Genomic DNA, 26,736 nt, shown 5'->3' with positions numbered 1-26,736 from the left:
GATGAACAAGATTGGTGCTCTTGGCCCGTTTAGTACAAAGAAAAAGTCACTTTCAGTTCGCCTATTCAAATCCCTGCTAGGGATAATGTTCTCATTGTCTCTTTTGGAACCTTTTTGCCGTCTCCGGGTGCAGCAGTTGCAGAGAGTACGACGACATAGTTCATGTCACCCTGGGAATACATACAGTAGTCTCTTGTTGAATTTGGGAGGCACATCGATCTCTCCACAGGCCTAACATTCATACCCCGAGTTTCCCAGTTGGTAAATCACAACAGACGCTTCCTTAGAGGGTTGGGGAGCTCATCTCCAAGATTTGCAAGTCAGCAGGAAATTTTAACAATTTCAGTTACTTCTACATAGAGGACTGAGTCGACTTTTCACTCATCATGCCAAAAACTCAGAATTGTTTCAGAGCAGGTGTGAGCACAAACATCTTAATCAAACTGAGCTGGAGGCTGAGAATCGTTGAAGTTAACTCGCTCTCACACCATCGCTGGCTGGAAATTGAACTAAAAGAACTTGTGGTTCTCATAAATCTGGCATTCAATCAAAGCGCTGCAATTAGTAGACGCTTGGTATACCCCTATGGAACACAACACCTTCAAACGAATCAACAGAGCAGTTAAACTTTTATTGCACACCTCAGATAAGGCTGCATTTGCGTGCAAATGGCATGCATGGACTATCATGTCATCGTACGTGGCATGGGGCTCACAGCACTATTTGTGCGCTCACTTTTCTGTGGTCAGAAAACACAACCTGATGCTTATTTGCCTTGGCATCTTCCCATCCAAGAACCTTGTCCCTTCCTGGAAGCAGTCCTGGCCCAATAACCAGTGCACCCTTTGTGGGTACACCAGCCGAACTCTGCTTCATCTACTATGTGTGTGCCCAGCTATGCTACAGCACAGACAACCTATTTTACGTCCAACATTAAGATCATTCCACGTTAGATCATTTTGCCCAGCAGTATTAGCCCCGCTAAGATGGAACACAGTGCAATCATCACGCAAGGCTGTGCGGTTCCGCACCCACTTTTTCAAGAAACGTGAAGGGCACAACAACTAAACTCCTGTGTTACACTTAACCGATCTCCTATTCATCACACTGAGGGTCTCTCACAGCCAAAGCTTATCATCATAATCACAGAAGTACAGTCCGGCTTTAGCCCTGCACCAAGATGGTGCTTCCATAGTTACACACCAAGGACTTTAGCTCAGTTCAGGTCCGGCACCATTATATTAATACACAAAGTATTAAGTACTTTATCCCCTAACTTTTTCCATACAAGCTCCAGTGGTCTCCTACAATAAGGCCTTATTTCAATACTGACAAAAACACAAAGTTAAGGAGGGTCCCGAGGGGAAAATGATTTAATGACCCGAGTGCACCCTATCCCCTAATCCTACTTACAATAACCACAAAAATGGATGCTACTAGTCAGAATGGGCTAGAAAGTGTCTGCTTTCTCATGTAAGAACTGTGTGTATAAGCTGCAAAGTCTGAAGGGTGAAGGAAAGAAAACCCATCAGCCCACCCATTGGCGGAACTTCATCATCTGGGATTTTTGGAATGCAAACTGGTATCCACTAGGTTGCTCACTGTTGTTATTGTGAGTGAACTCTAGTAACGGATCCGCCAGTGATAGGAAGCCACAGAGTGGTGGTGTATAAAGCTGTGGGAAGAAAGAGTTGCAGTGCTCAAATAAATGTGTATGTGCTATTAGAATAGTGGTGTAATAAAATTGACTAACATGATGCCAAAAATGAATTTTATTATAGCGGTTACCATGGTGCCAAGGTTAAAAGCAGAGTGAGATAGTGTTTAGCAAATACTACTATCGTGATAGAATATCAAGTGGTTGACATGTTTCAGCCAAGAATGGCTTTCTTCAGGACCTATAATAACACTACTGCAACTGTGAAAAAAAATGTGTAATGAGGACTATATACCATGCATGAATGCCCTACCATCTGAAGATGTAGTAAATGGTAGCTTAGGTAGTCATGGTTACGGAATCACCTCTCCTGAAACAGAAACAGTGTATACAAACACATACATTGTATCAGATGAAAGCAACAATTGCAAAAAGACATAAATCAGACAACGAGACATTGCTCATTCATCATTCAATTAGATAATCACTCACCCAAAATTTACTTGGGAGTAGCCTCACCTCGCCTGGCACTCGCTCAGGTAATGAGTCCCGATCTAAGGAGATGGAAATGGAAATAAAAATACCATTGGAGTCGCTTTTCTGGTATTAGTTCCACTTCTTAAAAGTATATCCCCTGGTGTCATGAAAGGGCATGGCCAGGACCGCGGTTCTCAGCTAGCCCAGCCGATTGATGATTGATAAGGTTAAAACACAGTAAGACAAAATACATATGCAGGGCTGCCAATATACCATATGGCAACTCCGCATGTGAGGTAAAGCTCGGAGTGACGTCCGAGAAGACACTATGCACTTGATCTAATCACATGGTTTTCCCACTGAAAAGAAGTTGGAGAATTCAGTATGAACAAAATAACCATGGCGCAAGGTCAAATAGTTATAAAAAAGGAGCACTTATCAGGCGATTATAAAGAGCAGAGAGAATGGCAAAGGAGTCAAGCTCACTAACGATAGGTCTCTGAATGTAATACCCTTCAAACCGCCTATTCTGAAGCTGTTGTGATCCGCTGCACTCACTTGTCCGTCGGTACCTCAAAAAGGTTTTCTCAGTCTGTGGACACACCGAGCATACGCCGCATGGATAGTGGCCTTGGACCGGTGGAAGGTTCCATAGTGTGTTAGTAGGCTCTTGAGAAAAAGAGCGAGGTTTAGTGTGTACTAAGTTATTACGTAGGTTCTGACTCCTCTTGAAGGCGAACATCGGGGGAGGAATGTTCACCCCTGCAGTGTTCAGAATCTGCCATTTCTTGCGAACTATCTTTTGTACCTGCGTGGAGACTGTACTAAACGTAGTGACAAAAGTCAGATTCTCCAGAGGAGGTTTTGGCAACTGGAGGGGCAAGTAGGGCTTCTCGATGGTCATTTGGGGCGAGCCGTTTTTTCTTTCTGGTCCGCCCTGTACGCTTAACATCAACATTGAAAAGCTTTCAGGCACCGCCTCGGAAACGGGAAATTCCGTTTACAGGTTCTCTCTACGGTCCGCATATATCACATTAAACGGCCCTCCCTGACCATCGAGTTACCTTCCCCTCAGCTCAGAAAGGGGTTGAGGTACCGACGAGACTTGGGAGCATCCCAATAACTATTCAGGCCTAGTTTATAAAACCAGGTTTGAATATATCTAACCCAAGGTAGCGCAGTACTTTGGTCGAGTTTTAATAACTTGATTAAACCATCTTTGTAGTTTTTAAAAGTTCCTGTGTGGTTCACAAGCAGACCCAGAACAACATAGATCTTAGCGCCGCTTGATGTTCAATGCGCCTAATATTTGTGGCAAATATGATGGAAATCATTGGTGTGCATGTTGGTAATTTTAATAACGTTGTCAGAAACTTATTTTCCTCCCTGGCAAGCACATTCTGTCTCTTGACCCCCCCCCCAAAAGCTCTGCACCGTAAAGAGATGCAGATTGGGCCATATACTTCTAAATTTCTAGTGCAGATGACAATGCCTTTGATGTACTGCTCTGCTGTTTTTTCACTATTGCCATGGCAGATTGTAACTAAACTAGCTTAGATTTTTGAATATGAGCTTTCCATGACAACTTAATGTCAAGTGTAAAGCCTAAGTAATTAACATTCACCACATATTCCAATTTTCGCTTCTGTACAATTACGTTTTTTTATAGGATGTGTGGGATTGACAGCCATGTATTTGGTTTTGTTTGAGTTTATTTCGAGGCCCTTTAACATACAAAAATCATTTAAAGTGCCTAAGATGGTTTGTAAACCCTTAGGTGTTTGCGATATTGGGATTGTGTAATCGGCAAAGAGTAATGCTGGGACTGGTACCCCACCTATTTTCGGAGAATCATCTTACACCCCTGAAGATATTGCACAATATTATTCAAATATAAAGACAATAGGGTTGGTGCCAACACGCATCCCTGCCTTACTCCTCTTTTTATCAATATTTCATCTGTCAGTTCGCCACCAGATCCCCGTCTGACTTTTGCATAATTACCTGTAACTGTTGTTCTCCAATATTGGTATCTTTTATAGATTTACATGCAACTGACCCTCCTTCCCAAAGAGGCTCACCTTTTCTTTAGTACTAATACGTATTCACACTTGTGCTCTGGAAGTCTGAGAAACAGAAGCCTCTGAGAGAAGCGTTCTAGAGGGTACTAACACCTGATTGGTTGATGTTTGGTCTCTTTTAAATGATAGAGATATGTTACTAAAGGGAAGGCTTTATGGCATCCCCAAACTTTGTTTAACTTTACACTGCTTTTCTAGTTGTACCGTGGGGAACTCACCTCAACAATGGGGGAGGATTCAAGCATGTGAATATATGAAAGATACCAATGGTAGATACCTACAGTTACAAGTAAGTAACTTATTTTCTTCCTTTACAGGTTAGCAATGGTCCTTTCCCAGCTCCAAAGGCATCTTCAAAGCGCGATGCTACAAATGTTGCAGAAATGTGTGCCAGTGTATTCTGTGGCAGCCATCAGTACCCAGGCCTGTATTTGCTCTGTTGGTTATTTACAGTAAGCCTATGTTCAGTGGGCACGTCTCTAAGCAATCCTTTTATGCAAACATGAAATTCAGTGTACCCTGAATGTTAATTGGTTTCTTTATATTTGTCATTGCCTGTTATTGAGAATATTGCGTAGACTTCTGCAGTGTCTGATATCTTACCAGGAATTGCTTCTTTGAACTCTGCCTAAGATAAAACAACTCGCTTATGCAATCCTTCTCTGTTCCATTTAAAAACCTCTGCATCTCAGCACAAAGGTTTCCTTTGATTCTTGTCAGTTGTTTGTCGCAATATGTGTATTCAGATCTTATTATGGACTGGCACCGCTCCTGAATGCACCTACTTTCATCTTTGAAGTCACTGCATTTTGATTACATTTCCCCTTTGGGATCTTGCTCTCTTGTCCTCAGGAATAATGTAATCATCTTTTTAACTTTGCATTAAATGTAAGTAGTTTTTCTGCTTATCTCAATTAACCCTTTCACTGCTAGGCCTTCCAGAAGCTACACCTCCCCACCCTCCACCTGTGCTAAGCCTTTTTTGGTTCTTTGGGGTAGATTGTGCTTAGGCCTCTGTAACTTTTTGTCCACATAAGGTGTCCACACCAAATTTGCCTATTCTTCCAACATCATGGGGATTTTAAAGGTACCTAGGGTTTGTGGAATCCCTGGAGCGGACCCTGAATTTAGCCAAAATACAGCCAAATGGAAAAATGGGGAAACATTTCTGCAGAATAAAGCATCAGTTTTTTTCCTCTGCAAATGGTATCAACATAAGGGTTGTGGTGCTGAAATCACCATCTTCCCAGCTTTCAGAGAGAAGCATACTTTTGTATGAAAACCAACATTTTCTACATAGTTTTGGCATTTTACTGAGACAAAGACCATTTTTGATACTTTTTATGCTTTCAACCTCCTTCCAGTTACGGGTAGAAATGGATGTAAAAGCAATAATGGATCCCAGAAAGCTATACATTTCTGAAACCTAGACAAAATACTGAATTCAGCAAATGATCATTTGTATAGATCCTTCAAGTTTTTTTTTAAATAGAAAGTAACTGTTTAAAGTAAGAAATTTTGAAAATGTTTTGAAAAAAACAGCCATTGGTGCCAACGTTTTCATCTGTAACTTTTTCTAAGTATGACATATTTTTTAAAGCAATATACCGTTACATCCGCTGGACCCTTCTGGTTGTGGGGAAATGTAGAACTTGTAGAATCACCAAGAACCTGAGGAACCCATAGCCAATAACTGAGCTGCGTCTTGCAATGGTTTTTCATTGTGTACAGGGTATATAGCAATTTATTTGGTAAAATAAAAAGAGTGAAAAATAGGTATCAAGGACACCTCTGGATTTCCAAAATGGGAACAAAATATAGAGTTTAGAAGCAGTAATTATTTGCACATCTCTAAAATTATGTGTACCCATATTAGCATGTGATTATAGGCATGGGTGGGCGGAATTTGTGTAGTCACGCTACGCATAACTTCGCAAAGCTCCACGAAACGGTACAAAATGTCTATGAGCACGCAGAGTCCCGCGAACACGCCGAATTGCTTGTTCCTTCCGTTCCCGCTGTTTGCGTGCTCAGGGAGAAATACTTTGCAAACACGCATTTTGAAAGCGCGAACAAACACAAAATTCTGCCTAGCCGCAGATCGTGGAATTTTTGGAAATTCCGCGTTCTTCGCGGTATGCAAAATAATCCAAATTCCACGAGTGGAACGGAATTCACCGCCCAGGCCTAATTATAGGACATTTTTCAAAGTGACTTCTTTTTTACAAATTGTCTTACAAAAGGAAGGCAGAAAGGCATAGAAAGTCAATAGGTAACAACAGTTGCTCTACAATATTGTGTTCCCCTAAGTGTCCCGATAAAAATGGTACCTTCCTTGTGTGGGTAGGCCTAGTGCCCTTGACAGGAAAGGCCCAAAACACAATGTGGACACATTAAATCTTTTCAGCGAAAACTGACCCTTTTTTGCAAAGTGCCTCGCTATCGATTTTGAACCCTAGCTTTGCCGGCACCTTGGGAAACCTAGCAAACCTATACATTTTTTTAAATTATACACCCAGGGGAATCCAGATGGGGTGACTTGTGTGGCTCTCACCAGTTTCTGTTACCCAGAATCCCATGCAAACCTCAAACGTTGTAAAACAAAACACATTTTCTCACATTTCTGTGAAGGAAAGTTCTGTAATCTGCACGCATCCAAAAAATTCAACCCCCCCCCCCCCCCCACCACCATATTCCCCAAAGTCTCCCGATAAAAATGGTACCTCAATTGTGCAGGTAGGCCTAGTGCCAGCGACAGGAAACTAAAAATGAGGAAAAGGTGTTTTTTAAACCAAATTTGAGGTTTGCAAGGGATTCTGGGTAACAGAACATGGTGAGAGCCCCCACCCCTGAACATTGTAAAAAAATATTCCCTGGTGCTTAGTGGGCTATCAGACCCACGGAGGCAGATAAGGGGCTATTGCCCCCATCTGCCTCACGGGCGGAGAAAGACTTTGGCAATTTTTTTGTTGGCTCTTGGTTTAACTCTGCCTGTAGAAAGGCGAAAGCTGATCTCCTCTTGGCACTAAAGCAGCCCCGGGATCCAGAGCTAATTAAGTCCAAAAGGGCGGAACTGAAGTGCATTATCCACCATTCCAAAGTGGAATGGGACGAAGCTAAATGGGATAGTATGCTGAGTACCCTGCAGACTAGAGATGCCCGCAAATTTTGGCAGCTAGTGAGAACCGGGTCTGCAGAGTCAATCCAGGCTGTGGAAGCTAATATAGCCCCTAGTGTGTGGGAGGATCACTTCCGTAGCCTATATGTAGAGGAAGCATCTGGGATTGGCGATCACGGCGAAGGTTTAGCGCCCGAGCAATTTCCTGGTGGGCAAGTGACGACTGTTTCACCTAGTGAGGGGGGCGTGCCAATGCAGTTTTCTCTGAATGAGGTCCTTACAGCGATCTCCCAGCGGGCAAGGCCCCGGGATTAGACAAACTGCCGGGTGATCTGTTCAGGCACCAGCCTGCTGTGTGGGCTCCGTACCTAATGGTACTTTGTAATGCAATTCTGGGGGGGATGGCGGTCCCTGGTACTTGGCTGGGAGCAGAGATTGTACCCATTTTCAAGAAGGGGACTCCTCTGCTCCCAGCCAACTATAGGCCAATCAGCCTCATCGACGTCCCCCAAAAGGTCTTTGCACGGCTGATTCTAGATCGCCTACAAGAATGGATGGAGGACCATTCTGTCTTGAGTACATATCAAGCTGGGTTTCGGAGAAAGGTGTCCACCACGGATCAAATTTTCCGTTTAGCCATGCTGTTCTGGAAGACGGTGCGGGTGGAGGACGGAACGCTCTACACTGTGTTCGTGGACCTCCGTGCCGCGTTTGATTTGGTCCCGCGGAGTAGGCTGTGAACGGTACTCTCCTCCCTGGGTATTCCCCCTGACATTTTAGACATCATCATTCGATTGCACACACACAACTTCGCGCAGGTTAGGTGTGGCAGGTCGGGAGGGCTCTCACAAAGATTCCCCGTTGACAGGGGGGTAAGGCAGGGGTGCGTCTTAGCACCCACTCTGTTCTGCTTCTTTGTTAACGGTGTAATTGAGCATCTAAACCAAGTCCCCAACACGGACGCTCCAAGGCTCGGCGGCAGCAGAGTGCCTGCAATCATGTTTGCGGACGATACCCTGCTTCTGTCGAAATCCCCTATGGGGATTCAGCGTGTATTGGATGGCTTTGAGACATTTTGCGTAATGCATGGCTTGGAAATTAATGCCCTGAAGACCAAATATATGATTTTTAACCCCCCCCCCCGGAAAACACGCCCCAACCCCTCTATTGGCCCCAACAGACTAGAAAGAGTCTATACGTTTGAGTACCTTGGTGAAGTGCCAACTTAAACTAGTACAACTGGCAGGGGGAATAACAAGACTAGTTAACTCCAACAAGTCATCGGTTAGACCGATTGGTCCCCCGCTGGAGATTTATAGACTTCAGGCCAGAGGTGCGATTGTATATGGTGGGGAACTGTGGGGCCACGCATGCAAGAAGGATCTGGTCATTGCAGAGAATACTTTCCTGAGACACCTTTTAAATCTTCCTGTGAGTACCCCCCTTTTGCCCCTTAGGTTGGATTTGGGTTTGAAGCCACTGGATCAAATACTGGGGGTAAAGCCACTAACCTTCTGGCGTAGGCTGTGGTCTACCCCTGAGTTAGCCAACTATAGGTTGGAACTGTGGGAAATTCTTGCTCTCCCTGCCATTGAGAGCATACCGTGGTTCAAATATATAAAGACCGAGCTGGCACGGCTAGGCCTGCAATCCCTCTGGAGTGATCCGGAGGCAGCATGCCAGAATTTAACCCGCAAAACCCTAGTGGCAACTTATAATGCATTTAAATTAGCTTCCCATAATCAGGGTGTATCCACAGACTCACTTGTTAATTCCTTTCTCGGGGTTAAAGACTGCTACAAATTCGAGAGTGTCCTGGACAATATTTATCCGAATTACACCCGGAAATTGTACCTGCAATGGCGGTATGGCACTCTCCCAATCAGAGCTTTTACTAGTAAATGGAAGCAGCATTCCCTCGAGAATTGTCCGGGTTGCAGCTGTGGGTTGGAAGATGAATTACACCTTAATTAGTTTTGCCCAGCCTACACTGTTCCTAGAAGGATCTGGATAACCCCGCTCTGTAGGAATTTGGGGTTTAGCAACTGCTCTGTGGCATTTAGAATTCTCAAGTCGGATCTCGCAGGAGTAATTGTTTTTGCAGTGTCTAAGTTCCTGGAATCTGCATGGCATAGGAGAATGTCACTTTTGCCCAGGTCACTTTAATGTAGAGTGTCAGATTGCGAGTATTTTAATTGATGACCCTGTACTGTTTTATAGCTGTATTTTTATTCGAAAAAATGTTAATGGTAGTGTTTTAGTGTTTTAGCATTGGTTCTTATTTGCAGCTATTGGGTTTAGTGACTGATTGGCGGGACCTCCTTCCCTGAATTGTTATTTATGTGCACTTTTTTGTATCTTCAAATTGTATGTATTTTATGTGGTATCTTTTATGGCAAAATTCCCGAAATAAAGAATGATGATGATGAATCTAAGTTTCAGTTTTATTTTCAGTTTAATGACGGCAGTGCACCATGGGCGCCATCGTCATTACATTGAACATTTTTTTAAAAGGCTTGGGAGGTTGCTTACAGCAGAGGGATTTAGTGCGCCTGTGCTCATGAGGGAATGGTTCCGTCATGAGCACAGGAGCACTGGTGCTCATGACGGATGCATTGCATCAGAGAGCACCGAAGTGTTCATGCCTCACAGGTCACGCAAAGGTATTCTAGCACCATTTTGTATGAGCTGTGCTCCTATCTCTTGGCAGTTCAAATAATAACTTTAAATCTTTTAGGTGGTAAACCTGATTGGCTCACAACCCTGTTTATAGACTCACCATTTTTATTTTCATTTCTTACATTATTGAAGCGAATGGTATTCCTGCTTTGGGACATAAAGAGAACCTTACCTCAATCCATGTACCTATCCAGGTCTAGACATTCTGTACCTTGTCTGGGATAGTCTGACAAATACACAGTGCAGGTTTTAGCAACAATACTACTGTTAGACCTCTCAGCCTTAGGGTCGTCTACCCCAAACTGTCTTCACCCCTCCTATTTTTCTCAATTGTTTTCTGTTGGTCTTAGGATTCTGTGCACTTTACCACTGCTATCCAGTGGTAAACTGATTATGCTCCCTCCCCGAAAAATTGTAAAATTGGCTTACACAGATTGTCCTATTCAATTAACTTGTAAGTGAAATTAAATGAAAAACAGATTTATTGAGTGCGAGCATACCCATTGGATGTTTTGGCACCAAAGAACTACTAGGGACTGGAATTTACATGACAAACCTTAGGACACATTTAAAGCCTTCCTAAAGACACTGTGGCTCTGTAGAGATTTAATCTTTGCAGGAACATTGTTCCATACTCTGGCTGCTTCCCAAGAGAGACATCTGCCATCTCCCTAGCAGAGCGGCACATTTTGTGTGTGACTACATTTTCTGATGAGGAGGACCAAAGGGTTCTTGAGGGAACATACTCTAAGAATTCAGTTCTAATACCTATAAGACCTACTTTATGCCAGGCTTTAGGAGCCACACAGAGAGATTTGAATGTGATCCGCTTCCTCACTGGGATCCAGTACAACTAAGGTAATTCTTTAGAAACTGAATACAATTTCGGTATGTCCAGTATCTATCTGACTGAAGCATTTTGAAGTTTATTGAGAGACAATTGCTATATGTTCTGCTATAGAGTATTACCGTAATCCGTCTGGGATTGAATCAGAGGAAACACCACTGATTTCCGAAGATCATGTGGAATGAACAAAAAACATTTGAAAGAATTTTGATGATGTAAAATCAAGTGAAAGTAACCTAGCCTACCTGAGCAGAAAACGTGAACTTATCATCAAAGATTACTCCCAACCATTTCACGAATTTTCCAGGAGTGGGAGCGGAGCCCAATTTACAGGGCCCACCGATCAGGAGACCAAAAGGTTGGATTTTCACCAAAAAAGAATACCGCCATTTTCTTATCACTGAGCTTTATATAATTGCTCTTCATTCAAACTCCTACTTTAAATACAATTAAAATCTAAGTACAGTCTCTTGTTTGTTGCTGGATATTGAGACCGTAATCTGAGTGTCATCTGCATATGACAAAACTGAAGAGCCAAATGTTTGAATAAGCTTAGGAAGGGGTAAGTTCCTAGTAAGGTGGTATATCTAATACCCAGGGCTGGTAAATTAAATACTACTAGTGGGCCTGCAGCATTTATTGTGCCACCCACTTAAGTAGCCACCTAAACCATGCATCAGATCTGCCATTGCAGCCTGTATGTCGTTTTAAACTTCCAATTCAAGTTGGATAAACAAACACTTTTGCCAGTCCTAAAACCTCCCCCTTTTTAATGCATATGTCACCCCTGAAGTAGGCCCTAGACATCCCATAGGGCAGGGTACGTTGTAAATGAAACGTGGACATGTTCCTTTAAGTTGTACATATCCTGGTAGTGAAAACTTCACAAGTTTGCTGTTTACTACTGTGAGGCCTACCTTTACCATAGGATAACATTGGGCTACCTTTCTACATTTAGTAAGTGCTAACTTTTGATTGGGTGCAGGTAGGAAAGCCATGGTTGGCTTCTCAGAAATTGTAATTTAAAATCCTCTTTAGGGGTAAAACCGGATTTTAAGTCATCATTTTGAAAATGGCAGTTGAAGAAAGTTTGAAACAGTTAAGTATACGAATGCACTCCTTCACTTGAATTTCAATCATTTTACCTAAACGTGCGTATTCTGATGTGCGTGCGAGCAGCTCAGTGAACCATTCCAAATCACTGGTCATATCGTGGATACAACCAAAATGGGTGCTTCACTCCCGCACCCGACTGTCACACTGCGTAATGAGGAAAAACTTCCTTATAGATGAACCACTTTCTCACAGGTTCTCCATTTTTCATTTCATTTTACCAATAATATTTATCATTCCTTATGTCATCCGTCTTCCAGTTTATATTATCACTCCAGAGACAGCATGATTGCACTAGAGTACTTTATTCAAACAGTTTCAAATGCCTCCTGCTGCCCATCCAGGCTTCCAACAGCGGCACGTGAGGTCAACCATGCTTCAAGCAGATTCATAAACTTGCCCAATGCATTTCTTCAGGGTTTACTACAACAAATGGAAAGAACAGCTGCTCAACTGACAATCCGAAACATCCTTACTCTGTTCAAAAAATCTTTTATATCACTCACTGTCTCCACCCTCATAAACCCTCACCCCTCTCTACCCCACCAAAAGTAACTGTGTACTGAAAGTAAGCCAACGCTGCAGCAAGAGAAATGTAAACCATTTGAGTGTGGATGCTGACATGATGGACGAAATGGAACAGTCAGGAGGTGCTTTGAGGCCGTTAGGCCTTCTTAAATCTTGGTTGCATGGTGTGGTAGAAGGACTGAAGCAGATCTTTATTATATACGCATGGCAGCAGTTGCAGGAGGCTGTAAGTACAGAGTCCGTTAAAGGCAGCTAATGTTCCGAGGTCAGACACCAGTGCTAAAACCGAGCCTCGCAGATAAACTCATATAATTGACTTCTTGAAAGAGCCAAAATTAATGACCTTCCTACTCGGGAAGGAACAATAGAAAAGAATAAATTGTTTCTCTTGTCTCTACTACTAGAACACCAACCACTCCCAGCTCTATTTATGGACCATGTAATGGGAGACGCTAGTCTCAGTCAAGCCTTCAGCCTTGGGTCGAGGCTTCCATTTGATAGGAAGCATCTTGAAAAGAAACAAGCATTGGGTCTAAGGACAGCACAGATCATAGAAACTTGTATGTGCTAATTGTGCAACAAGCAGCCTAAAAGTAACAATAAACATAAAAGTTCTATACCAACCCAGTTTAATAGATGGAAGTTACATAAAAATGATGCAAAGCGGATATAGCGATCAAATGTCAGAAACAAAATATGAGACTGCTGCATAAGAAAACATTAGAAACAAATAATTCAGTATTAAACTCAATGGAATATGCAAAATAAATGATTTAAGACTTTCTAATTAGATGATTGAGATTTAGGCCCTGTGGAAAATTAGGAAAATTGATGTACATAAGCGGCGTTCATTTGCCTTTTCCCACTCCCCTCCCTGTAAGCACCATGAATACCATGAAATATTGACCGCATCACTCCGCCAGTAAAAGCCCGTGCCCATATGTACATGACAGCCATTTTAGGCACCATGGTCTTTTGCCCGCTCATTGGAATCACCGGCTTCCCTTCTACGCTATTTGAACCCCCCCCCTCTCACATGCATAGACCATGAAAACCCTCTCCCTCTGCGCGACCCTGCCCTGAAGGGCAACCCTCCTGCTTGACCCACGCAAAACCCCCCCCATATCCTCTTGAAGAGGCATCCTTCGCCTCAGCTGACATAACCCTCCCCAGCTGCACCTGACTGCCCCCGCTCTCTCATGCACAAGTCAATAAGACCTCTCTCTCTCTCTGTGCGACTCTGTCCTAGGGAGTCACGTCCGCGCCTGACCAACACCTCCCTTCCTTTCATGAATAACCCCTCTGTTGGTAAACCCTCCCTCCGCGATTGACTGTCCACACATGTCCGAGGTCATCGCCTAAGCCAGGAGATACTGTTTACTGCCCCTTATTGTATGGAGTCACTCCTCTTCAAAGGACCCACTATTGATCCTGGCCTCCCCACCCCCTGGGCTACGATCAGGCGCACATATCCTAAAAATCGGCGGAACACTCAGCTGTGTGATTACCCCCTCCTCTTATCGGCAGGTCAAGGGTCTCTATTGTGGATATATGTGGGGTGGGATTGACACGAGGATTACGGGAATGTCTTTTCCTTGTTTCACAATGTCATTATTGTAATAAGGAGTGTCTTGTAAGGTATAAAAGGCGATGTCTCAGAACACTTGTTAGAGCACCTCCCGAAAGACACTGTGTTTCGTGTCCGAAATGACAGGCTCTCCTCATGAGTAATAAATCCTGTTCTTGTGATTCCTGCTCCCAGCGCCCGTCTCTTTATTTGGTAACTATTCAGAATGGGAACTAAGAGGCGACTTGCGCCAGCAGCCCGGGCATCGATAGTAATATGGGCTCCTGTTTCACAATTGGCGTCCCAACGCGGGGTCCATCAGTGACATAAGGTCCAGTAAGAGAGATCCAGACGATGAGGTGAACATCTAAATGATCGGAGTATACCTGCCTTGAGAGGGCCCTCGTCCGGCTGCCGATTGAATGAACTTCACCGATTCTGAACGGACCTCTCTCGAGTGACCTACTGTCCTGACTGGAATCCCACAGGACTGCTGCGGTAAAATCATGGAGTAAGAGAACGATCGGGCGCTGGAAGGAGGAAGGCGAAGAACTGCCCACACGGTCCGGTCCGGGTAAGGTCGCGTAAATGCGACAAATTGTGAAATGATTGTTTGATTTCGATAATACTAGTATTACTCTTTTGTTGGTTCCTCTGGAGATTCACCGTCTGCAAACGGAGAAACAACAGGCTCTCCCTTTGCAAGCAGTGAAGGATAGGTAACGCAGACTTTTGTCCCCGTTGTAATCCGTCGTGCCTATCTTCCTCCCCCACTATTTCCCGAACTGTTGTTCGTGGATTATTGTCTGGACATTCTCTGTCTACAAACAGGGAAGAACAAGGTCTCTCTTTGTAGGTAGCGAAAAGGTAGGTAACGCAAACCTTTAACACGTCGTACCTACTTATTCTCCCCACTGATTGTTTGATTGACCGAACATTGATTGTTCGATATTGGTTCTTTTGAGGTATTCACCGCCTGCAAACAACGGAGAATAGAAATATTCTGTCTAGTCTTTGCCCGCCGTGATAAGATAGGTAGTGCAGACTTTTGTCCCCGTTGTAATCCGTCATGCCTATCTTCTCCCCACTGATTGGTAGCCTGTTTAGCCTGGACCGCTTATTAGAGATGAACCATCCAGCTCCACTGGAGGGCACACCTAATAAGGACATGTTCATTAAGTGTGGACTAGTCGCTATAGCTTATAATAGGTTATGGCATAAAAATACAAGAAAAAGAGTTGAGCGAAATCAGTAGGCCACTGATGAGTTATCAACTTCGCTAAAAATAAAATAAGAAACGTTAGAAATAACCCGCAATAAGAAACATAAAAATGGCGAGGGAAGACAAGCTTGACACCAAGGCAGCCACGAGGTAGCTAGGTTCCGTTGCCTATTCCTGCCCCAAACATGTCTGCCTCATTGCCCACCACGCCCAAATAACGGTAACATGAAATAGATACAAATCCATAGACACCTACCCCCATTCCGGAAGCTCCCGGCGTGCAAAAGGCCCGCGGTTACGCCCATCCGGAAGGCGAGGCCTCAGCGCGTGCAGAGCAGGGCCTGGCTGGCCGCCGTCGGAGGGGGAGACTGTGGGGCGGACGGCCCGGAGGTCGTGATGGTCTCCCCATTCCCTTCCTTCCTTCTGCCCTGCGGGCCACGGGGGGGGGGGATGTCTTGCCTCAGCCACCGACCCCCCCCCTTTCTTTCGCTTGCCCGATCCGGCCAACATCAAAGTCCGAAGCCAAGGCGAGGTCGGCAGCGCTTCTTTCAGCTATAATGGCTGCAACAACACTCCTTTCTTTTCACTTATGTCCTGAACGGCCTTGGATAGTTGCAGGTAGCCCCGCCAGCGGCAACCCCTGAGTTGCAGGTAGTCCCGCCACATGGCAACCCCTGAGTTGCAGGTAGTCCCGCCACATGACAAGGGGGGGATGTCTTGCCTCAGCCACCGACCCCTCCCCCCCCCATCTTCATTGCCTGGCACGGCTGTACCAAAGCGCTGGAGCCGAAGAACGGCGCGGGGTCGCTGGAAGGGGGAGGCGGCGCGAACGAGCCTCCCCCACCTCCCTCCAGGTGGAGGCTTCCAGCGACACCCCAACGCTCCTGCTTGAAGAAAGGGTCCATATCAAAAAGCGGGTTTCCTTGCCCGGGACGGGCACATGCCCTGTACTCCTTGACCTTGAAGATTCTAAAAGAGCCGGGGGGGGCGACCTCTCCACGAGGCGCCCCCCGCCCTGTCCTCCGATGGAGCCACGAGACGTCGGTGCACTCCTGCCGGCGCCAGCCTCAGTTTGGAAATGACTAAAATCCTGCAAAGATACAGATTTGTTCAGTTCCGGTGGAACACCAGAATGACCCGGTAGGAAAGATTATTGCCTCCCTCCCCACTTTTGACTGATGGTTCATATCGCTAGTCCGTTACCCCATTGCGAAAAACTTTTTGAACTGCCAAAAGAGGTTCTGATCCAACCACGAGTCAGTGGAGGCATTCTGACTATACTGGGACCTGCCTGACCTCACCCAAAATGGCGCCGATACAAAAATGAAACTTTCAAACTCCTTGTTCACCCGGATTGCTCAAGCATTGATGCTCCGAGATGTGTATGCATTTTTTTTCTTGGACAATGAAAGTCGATAAAATGGATGGTGATTATGTGCTTAGAAAAGAAAGCAATATAAGATAGATATTGATTATGTGTTGGGACAGTGAACTGATTTAGGGTGGGTACTAATTATGTTTGGAAGCAATAAATTGGTATGAAATAAGCACTGATTGAGCATTTGGACAATGAATTGATAAACGTTAGGCTTTGAGTAAACAGTTGGACAATGAGGTAATATTATTGAAAGCTTGAATTCTTGACATACATCATACTCGCCCTGTAGGAAAAGTTCGATATGATTTTATTGCACTGTTGCACTTTATGAAATAAATGATCACCGACTTCGTTCCTCTTATGCACGGTTCCAGTCTGCTCCGTGGCCGGCCCACTGGGTTGTAGGCCCGTATTTGTGCGCCAACATTATTAATTAAAGGTATTTTGAAAAGGAAAGTATAATTGTAGTGGTAGCATTAATGAGCTTTTGAATGTGTTACTACTGTCTCCAATATAAGCGAAAAATGAGCAGCTTTATTAAGGTTGAAGGGTAAAAAAGGGCCCGATATTTAGCGGCTACATTATGTGTCACAGGCAGCCGGAAAAGTGTTTTAGACGCCCTTAAGCGACACCACAGAAATACCACCTGACCACCACCCTTGCACACGACCTAAAAGGTCACGATCAAGTGATTCATGTAGATACGCAGACCATCGATGATTATCTATCTAACACTACTGGTCCCTCTGGGCTTAAACGCCGAGATGGTAGAGAATGCACTACGTGGAGATAGGTCGAGTATGTGGTAGGTAAAAACATTTTAGGACTATTGCGCGCTGATGTGATTTGAATGCTGCCCCCACCCCCTTCTTTCTCCTCCCTTCTGCAGGTCACGTCGGAACGTCGGTTGAAGTATGGAAGAGCGATGGTCGAGCGACCGACAGAAGGAGAAAAAGGGGATCTGAGCATAGTACTTATGCTAACGAAGCCTTGAAAGACGTAGACTTAGATATGACTGTTCCTCCTTAGAACGTAGCGACTGGGAGGATGGACTGACGTAGAAACTTGACGGGTTAGTACTGTATGACGGAATTTGACTCGAACTAGCACGCTAGATAGTGCAACTATGACGCTTAACTAGATAGGGAAAGGACAAGGAAAAGTCCCGGGGTAAGGTTTACCTAGGCACCACCCGTCTGGAAAAGTAGGAATGTTGTTGATGTTCAAAAATGTACCACCTCCTTCTCGCACTTTTATAGATATAGCTAAGCTGTCCGACTGTTCTCCCGATTAATGCCCTCCGTTGCCTCAGCCTGGAGAACCTTTCCGCCAAAGGGAGAAAAGGAAAACCGACTCGAAGATCCCACCGTGAGTAGTAGCACAACCAGGTTAATTCCTGACCAACTAGCCAAGGTGTAAGTATTAGCAACCGAGAACATTCGCAAAGATAGCAAACAAGAGGAAAAGGAGGAAAGGTAAAAAGAGCTCAGCACGTAGATAAACAGGATATTAAAGATACGCAGCAAGCAAAAATAGATCTTTTTGGCCAATAACTGTTCTATGTTTTGTCGTGAATCTCTTATATATGTAACACATGTACTGTCTTCCTTCGTCTGAGTTTGTGTGCATGTACTGTATGGGTTTATGTCTCCCCTCTGTTCGCGTCTCTTTTTACCTGACCCTTGCTGTTCTGTGTTGTGAGCGCACTAAATGACCTATTTTCGTACACGTCTCTCTCTCTCTCTCTCTCTCTCCCCCTCTATCTATCTCTCTCTCTCTCTCTCTCTCTCTACATGTCATACGTGTACCGAATGGCTCGTTTAGATTACGGACGACTCTCACTCTCTATGAGAGTCCCCCTGTTCCATCTTCCTTTTTATGGTAAAATTGTGCCTCGCTGGCACCAGTCTGATTGGATACTTATTGAACGCGAAGGTGTTCAGCGAAATTGACAGAAACTAAAATGATTGTATCTCACCATATTACTACCTCTCCTTTCTGCAAAATGAATGAACTCGAATTGGCTAAGAAAGAAAGGACAGGTAAGACGACTAAGGTCCCCCAATCTGGCCTTTTATAGGGGAACTATATGTCAATGGCACCCTATTTTTCAGTTCATCAGAGACAAGCGCCAACGTCTAGATTGACCCCACCCAATGCCCAGGTTGCCCCACCCCCTTTGCACCCAAACGCGAATGCCCGAAGCGTCCCCGCCCCACTTGATTGAACCTAGCTGCTGTCCCCGATATATACATGATGACCATGAGTAACTGTCGTCCCTCGAGAATAACCTGTTTTACCCTGACTCTCGATGATAGCACCCCCGCCCTGTTTGAAAGGGTTGACCAGCTTTTGGAGGGAAATGTTAGACTGTTAAGGCTCGAGTTTGAAAGACAAGTCTCCGCTGGAGGTTCCGAAATGTTGAATTTGATGAAATGCGCAGTTGATAGGAGTCTGATTTCTCTCCATTTGTGTCATGAATAGACGATGAATAAACTTGGCATGAACTCAGTAGGAATGCCGACATATGCACTGCTTGGTAATAAACTTCTGACTGTAACCGATGAACGTATCTCCCAAGTGCGTAGGATTAAGGGAGGAATTCACATGCATAAATGTCTTCTCCTGCCAGTTCTCTAAAAGCTTGTTTTGTACCTATTCAAAGATATACGATCGCCGGAGGAGAAGGGTTGGACGTGACGTACAGCCTGGTTGCAGATCTTGAGACATATGTGACCTCGACCAAAGGTGGAGCTGCAGAGCAACAAGATACGGGACGAGACAGCAATTTCAAACGTGGAAAATGAAACTTGACGGGCTGCCCTGAAGCCCTCAGTCTGCTAACCCACGTGTGCCTGAAGTCTTCGCCCCCTTTTCGGGCCCGATTGATGGGCCTGCCTGCTCGTTATCCTTTGCTCCCTTGGTCCCTTGGAAGTGTCCGAAAAGATCTGACCCCACTCCGCCCTCTCTTCCCTCGACTATCCAACAACCCCCCTCTTTTTCCACATGACTTTTTGACTCAGAAAGAAGAAACAGCATTTACGTGGAAATGAGGTTTGCAAACGGAAGTAAACAGAAATATAGGTGCCGAGCATAAGGCACCACCAAAGGGATTGGTTAGGGAACAGGACTGTGGTCTAACAGCAGAGGACTGACCGCACCCTGCAACGCGTAAGGATAGATCCGAGCTGGACCTATAGCTCCACCGCCGGTGCTCAACAGCGCCAACGAAAAGATACGGACGAGAGCCTACCAGTGATGGCTCACTGCTAAAAAAGACACTGTGACGAAGAGATCTTGTTGGACTGAATTGCTCCCTCAACTACTTGGTCAAAATGTTCATTGGTCACATTTTTTTAGAGAAAAGTCAGAAGCATTTATGCTATGTAGTACGTTTGAATGTTAGGAACTGAACAAATGCAATTTCCTATGTGCTGCATTCTGCCAATCACATCAACTGTCCATGATTATATGCCATATGTTAGTATTGACAAATGTTAACTCTTCAACCACACCTGTTTATATGTACACCCATCAATTAGGAAAATGAACTTTGTTATGTAAAAAGCGGCGACTGTGGAAAATTAGGAAAATTGATGTACATAAGCGGCGTTCATTTGCCTTTTCCCACTCCCCTCCCTGTAAGCACCATGAATACCATGAAATATTGACCGCATCACTCCGCCAGTAAAAGCCCGTGCCCATATGTACATGACAGCCATTTTAGGCACCATGGTCTTTTGCCCGCTTATTGGAATCACCGGCTTCCCTTCTACGCTATTTGAACCCCCCCCTCTCACATGCATAGACCATGAAAACCCTCTCCCTCTGCGCGACCCTGCCCTGAAGGGCAACCCTCCTGCTTGACCCACGCAAACCCCCCCCCCATTTCCTCTTGAAGAGGCATCCTTCGCCTCAGCTGACATAACCCTCCCCAGCTGCACCTGACTGCCCCCGCTCTCTCATGCACAAGTCAATAAGACCTCTCTCTCTCTCTGTGCGACTCTGTCCTAGGGAGTCACGGCCGCGCCTGAACAACACCTCCCTTCCTTTCATGAATAACCCCTCTGTTGGTAAACCCTCCCTCCGCGATTGACTGTCCACACATGTCCGAGGTCATCGCCTAAGCCAGGAGATACTGTTTACTGCCCCTTATTGTATGGAGTCACTCCTCTTCAAAGGACCCACTATTGATCCTGGCCTCCCCACCCCCTGGGCTACGATCAGGCGCACATATCCTAAAAATCGGCGGAACACTCAGCTGTGTGATTACCCCCTCCTCTTATCGGCAGGTCAAGGGTCTCTATTGTGGATATATGTGGGGTGGGATTGACACGAGGATTACGGGAATGTCTTTTCCTTGTTTCACAATGTCATTATTGTAATAAGGAGTGTCTTGTAAGGTATAAAAGGCGATGTCTCAGAACACTTGTTAGAGCACCTCCCGAAAGACACTGTGTTTCGTGTCCGAAATGACAGGCTCTCCTCATGAGTAATAAATCCTGTTCTTGTGATTCCTGCTCCCAGCGCCCGTCTCTTTATTTGGTAACTATTCAGAATGGGAACTAAGAGGCGACTTGCGCCAGCAGCCCGGGCATCAATAGTAATATGGGCTCCTGTTTCACAATCCCACTTCGGAGTACTCATCATTGAACTAACTCAGATAATAGATTTCAGAGCTTTCTAGAGGTTGGAATTCTTTGGTGGAGTTTGCCAGTTAGTGATCGACCAGGTTGCATCAGCAGAGTGAAAGTATTGCGGCAAAATTCAGAGTGGGAACAAAGACAGAGGAACCTAGGTTGAATGTTTTTTTGTGTGGAGATTTGGCAGGTTTCCTCCAGTCCAGAAGTCGTTTTTTGTTCCTGAAGTCCAACTTTTTTGACGTTTCCTTCTTGTCAAAGTAGCATTGGTATTAGAACAACTCTGACTGACTTCTCAGATTCAACTCCATTTTCCACGGTTACAGGTACTCGCTTCCAGGTTTAGTTATGTTCTAACTTGTTCAATAAAGTTGCAACTGCATACTGTGTTTCAGAACTTTATGAAATCTCCACCCTCAGGAGGGATACTCCAGAGGGTTAGGCAGGCTTCAAAGGCAACGCATTTACCCTCTTGCACTCTGGGTCAGTAGTCCATATTAAAAAGGAGGAAAGCAGAAGTTCAATACAAATCTGGAGAGAACATTTTTTTGTTGAAATAATTTTTTATTGGAATTTTTAATATGCATATACTTATCTATATAATGTCTAGAAACGTGAGTACATGTTGTTCCATACAGCACATTTGGAACAATCAGTACCATTGCTCTCATTTTTCAGATTAACCCAATCATAATTGGCATCCAGGTGCACATAAACCATAGAAAACAATTGCAATATAGTGGAAATGAAAAGAAGGTGGTTAGAAGATAGGAAAGTAATCAAGGGTTAATAGTCCAGAGTGTTGCAATAATCGTGGTTCAATAGGATTATAAAATAGTGATGTAACACGTTCCTTCTATCTTTAATTAACTCAAATCACCCTAATCAGTAGGATTAGGGTGCATCCTGTAAAAATCTGTGAGTGAGTTCGGCAATATGGTTGTCATCCAAATATTATCTAGAAGTAAGTAACTGGGCCACAGATTTCTAAGGAGTCATGTTATCTCTAGAACGGTCTGTTGCATGAGGCAAATCAAATAAGCAGTACTAGCCGGAAATACATTTCTTTATTTGGTTTTTTACAACCGTAAAATATAACTCTTTTTAAAAATGTGCTACAATGTATGTTAAAAAACAATTTCACAAAAAATACATCATTAAGTATACAAAAGAAGAAAATTGTTCTACTCATTAAATAACCGTGTGTACGATAAAGTGCATCATGGTGTCTGGTTAAATACAAGATTTTCCAACTCCTTAAAACCATATTCCCTGATTCAATGTCCGCTTTTTTAAGAGTGAGTCAATCATGGTTAAAAGCTTTACCCCTCTACAGAATAAAATGTTTGATGACCCCCCTGCCCAACAGGTAACAGTCTGCCTGCAGGTACATATATTAAGTTCTTTTAAGATGGTTTTTAAGAGCATTTTTCTTGCTTCGCTAACTGCAGGACAGACACACATCACGAGGCTCCTTGTGATATCCACATAGTCTGCAAGTTGCATTATCATATTTCCCTTTCCTACTTGGCCATTCCTCATGTTTGCATGGTATTCAGTATTTCCAGTGGTGAAGGACAAAGAACCTGGCCATTGCCAGTTAGGTAGCCATCCACCTTTTCAATAAGGAGGGTATGTCTGGTATATAATAGAAGTCATGCATCAGTACCAATGTCATGAATGAATGAAAGGAGTTTTATAACGCGCAAACTTAGCCCCAGAGGGCATCAAGGCGCGATAACAAACAAACAGAAAGTCCAAACTACCAAGTGAAGACCACTATGACCACCAGAAGCACGGCCTCTAGTAAGCCTGAGAGAAAAGCCAGGTCTTTAGGCATTTCCTAAAGATCAATAGGGAGGCCTGACTGGAGAGTTCAGGAGGGAGAGAGTTCCAAAGTTTTGGAGCTATGGTGGAAAAAGCTCTACCACTCCATTTTGCCTTCACAACTATGGGGACCGAGAGCAAATTCTTAGATGCTGAACGAAGGATTCTTCTGGGAGTATAAACACACAGAAGGGACCTGATTCCCTCTGAGCCTGAGCTATGGACAGCACCATGAGCCAGACACAGAATCTTGAAAGAGATCCTAGAGGGAATCGGAAGCCAGTGAAGATCCCTTCTGGCCAGAGTTGCCGAGGCTAGCCTAGGAAGGTTCAAGACCATCCTGGCCGCAGCGTTCTGCACCATCTGAAGACGGTGGATGGAGCTCTTGTTAATGCCACTATAAAGGGCATTACAATAATCTAGCCTCGATGAGACCAAAGCAACTGTTGCTTGTTTCCGGGCTGCTTGGGATAGATAGGGAGCAATCTTCCTCAACGCTCTTATGATGGCACAGCAGGTGGACACCGTTCTGTTTACCTGAGCGTCAAATGATAGAGCGGGATCAATCAGAACTCCAAGGTTCCTGGCGGAGAGGGAGGGAAGAGGGCATTCTCCCAGGGAAGGAGGCCACCAGTCCTTTGACCATAGGTCCCGACTACCACCAAAGACCATGATCTCGGTTTTATCCCTATTAAATTTTAAGAAATTTCGCACCATCCATTTGGAGACTGCCTCCATACATGCTCTAAACTTGTGAGCTGAATCGCTTGCCGACTGGGTGATAGAGACCAGGATCTGTGTATCGTCGGCGTACGATAGTACTTCAAGGCCGAAGGATCTCACCTCCCTAGCAAGTGGGGTAACGTAGATGTAGATGTTAAATAACAAAGGGCTCAATGAAGAGCCCTGTGGTACCCCACATTGCACTTCTTGAGAGGCGGAGAGGAAATTGCCCAACTTAACTCTCTGCTCCCTAAGATGTAGAAAGGAGGAGAGTAGACTGAGAGCGGTGCCCTCTACCCCAATATCCTTAAGCCTGGAGATCAGAATTGACGCGGACAGGGTGTCAAAAGCTGCTGTGAGATCTAACAGCACCAGCAGAGTAGAATGTCCCTTGTCGACCTCCAGGCGGATATTGTTAATCACAACCGTGAGGGCAGACTCCGTGCTGTGTGCTTGATGGTGTAAAATGTGTAAAACTGTATGTAGAAGTGTGTCCCAGACAGCATTCCAAAATATAGTGACAAGTATTTTGTAAAATGTGAAATTGAGTCAGATTCATGTAATCCTCGATCTTGTGTCTTTTTGGGGAGAACCTTTCATCTTCCGAATATTCAAATGAAAGGTTAGTTGCCATCTGTTTCTGATCCTTCGTAGTGCATGGATAGAATATAACTCTGTGATTTCTGTATTGCAAAGTTCCAACATTGCAGACTTCTGGGACCACCACATCTTGAAATATGAATATATGGGAGAAATGGGTAATGGCAGCAATGGTGTACCTAGGACTGGTGATAGGTAATGGGTCACTTGTTGGAAGCACCAACATTGGCCTTCATCTGTTCTACATTCAAGGATCAGTTCCTCAAAAGTGAGAAAAGCACCATTCAAGGGCGTTGAATCTATGATCATAAGACATTTGTCAGCCTGTTCTCTTCAAGATATAGGGCATCCACCTTATTTCACTTTCAAGTAATGGTAAAACGAAGCTTTGGAGTATAGGTGAAGATCTGTCTTCATGGATCTATTATTGGATATTCAAGATGCCAGTAAAGATCAGATCATGGGATTGAGCGAGCTTGATAAAGGATATTTGGGCACATATATGTCTTCCATCTCAAAAATGCTCTGTCAAAATAGTTAGCTCTACCTTGGTCAAGTAGAAGAGGGATATGTGGTCTTATTCATAATATAAGATAGTTGAGCCAATTGCTGGACCATGTGGTATGTTTCTGTGTTCGACATCAGAACCCACCTGCTGTAGTGTTAGCATATCACTTTGAAGGTCTCACCCCCCCCCATCCTTGTCCCCTCTCCAGAAGAAAGATTCTAATGACAGAGTCAATTTTACATAGTATGTGAGGAGAGACCAAAAGACGGGGCCTACATAAAGTCCAATTAAATGGGGTAGCTAACTCCATTTTACTCACTTGGACTTCAGAAAAGTAATTGACCTATTAAAGTAAAATGTAATTTGTTGGATTAGAGTGGTTGTTATTGGGGACCATGTCAATCAAAGCTGAGTTTAGTGATGCACCAAGGTATTTAGCATTGTGGCTAATCCATTTGAAATTGTGTCCTTCAAGTGCCGCTACAGTGATTGTAGGTGACATTGGGAACAGCCCACATTTAGGCCAATTATTAGTGTATCTGGAGAAACTGGAAGAGGACTCTATCTAGCAAGGCCATAAGGGCTGGTGCTGTCAAAGTAAGCATAATGCCATCTGCATATAAGAGGATTTTGCAGTGGTACAGGTTGCCTCAATTTACGGTTTTTGAAATACTAATAATAGCATCTAGATTACACTAGTCTAGTCATGATACTGGCCTATCATTGGCTAGACTAGCTGAATGTAGATGAAATTATTGCACTGTTTTCGCCATAAATGAGTCATCTAAATTCCATAGTGTAAAAATAAATTAGATGGATGTTGTTTATTATTTACTCCACAAAACTCACAGCATTGACCGTGATTTAGGGGTGAATCCCTTGAGAGGGAGGGAGGGGGGGGGGGCAGGAGGTGGGCGCTATTTAAAGATCTTGAGGAACACTTCTTTACATTTCATTCCCACATCTCTGAATCTCTCAATATTATAGGGAGTTTTCTGGCTTTAGGGGCTGGTCTACCTTAATACTTTCATTGAAGTGCAGCACACCGGATGAATAGCTTGGCTGGTCACAGCAGAATGTTTGCAATTCTTTGTAATTCAATGGAAAAATTAGTGTAACAATGAAAGGCGACCTCTCTCCCAACAACAAGCCTCATATTTTAGTGGATATTTATTCTAGGGGTGGGTGGAACTCACGGAATTTGACTCCGCGTAATTCTGAGTTACATAAAAAATGTAGTGCGATCCAGCGGAGTTCCGCCAACAAGCGTAAATAGGCACATTGCGCTGCTTTCACTGTGATTTAGTGCTGGAAGTGTGTTCTGCTCGGAACAATCGGTATTAACGGTACTACGCAGCGCACCAGAGGGCTCTGCTTCTTGAGTTGATTTTGGTGCTGTTTGAGTTGAATTTTGCCAGATGTCCTCCTAGCACACAGAAATCCGTTAGGGATACCAGATCTGGCTTACGCTTGCCAACTTACCATCCTCGAACCGCGTAACCAGTTTGGCTGGAACTCCACGTTGCATGCCAGCGAGCCACCAAAATTCTGCCAATTCTGCTGGCGGAACGGAAAATATTGCCCACCCCTAATTATTTCCCCCACAGTCTTTATGTGCTACCACTTGCACTTTTTCTGTATTGAGTTTAACGTTTTTGGTTAATCTCTGCATATTCTAAAGAATTGTTTAAAATGTACAAAATCGATGGGCTTTGTTTCAAGTTACAAATGTAATCAAACAAAAGTGTTTTCCTATACATTTGACTATTTC

General features: G+C 44.3%; 1 protein-coding gene across 2 annotated transcripts in view; it reads left to right on the top strand.

Moving 5' to 3' along the window:
• The window catches only part of B3GLCT (beta 3-glucosyltransferase), a 1,059,223-nt gene that overhangs the window by 553,288 nt on the left and 479,199 nt on the right, over positions 1 to 26,736 (top strand). The window lies entirely within an intron of this gene.

The sequence above is a fragment of the Lissotriton vulgaris genome, chromosome 8 (assembly GCF_964263255.1).
Source record: "Lissotriton vulgaris chromosome 8, aLisVul1.2, whole genome shotgun sequence".
Taxonomy (NCBI): Eukaryota; Metazoa; Chordata; class Amphibia; order Caudata; family Salamandridae; genus Lissotriton; species Lissotriton vulgaris.
The sequence above is the reverse complement of the archived record's forward strand: the minus strand, read 5'-3'. Positions and strand labels throughout refer to the sequence as shown.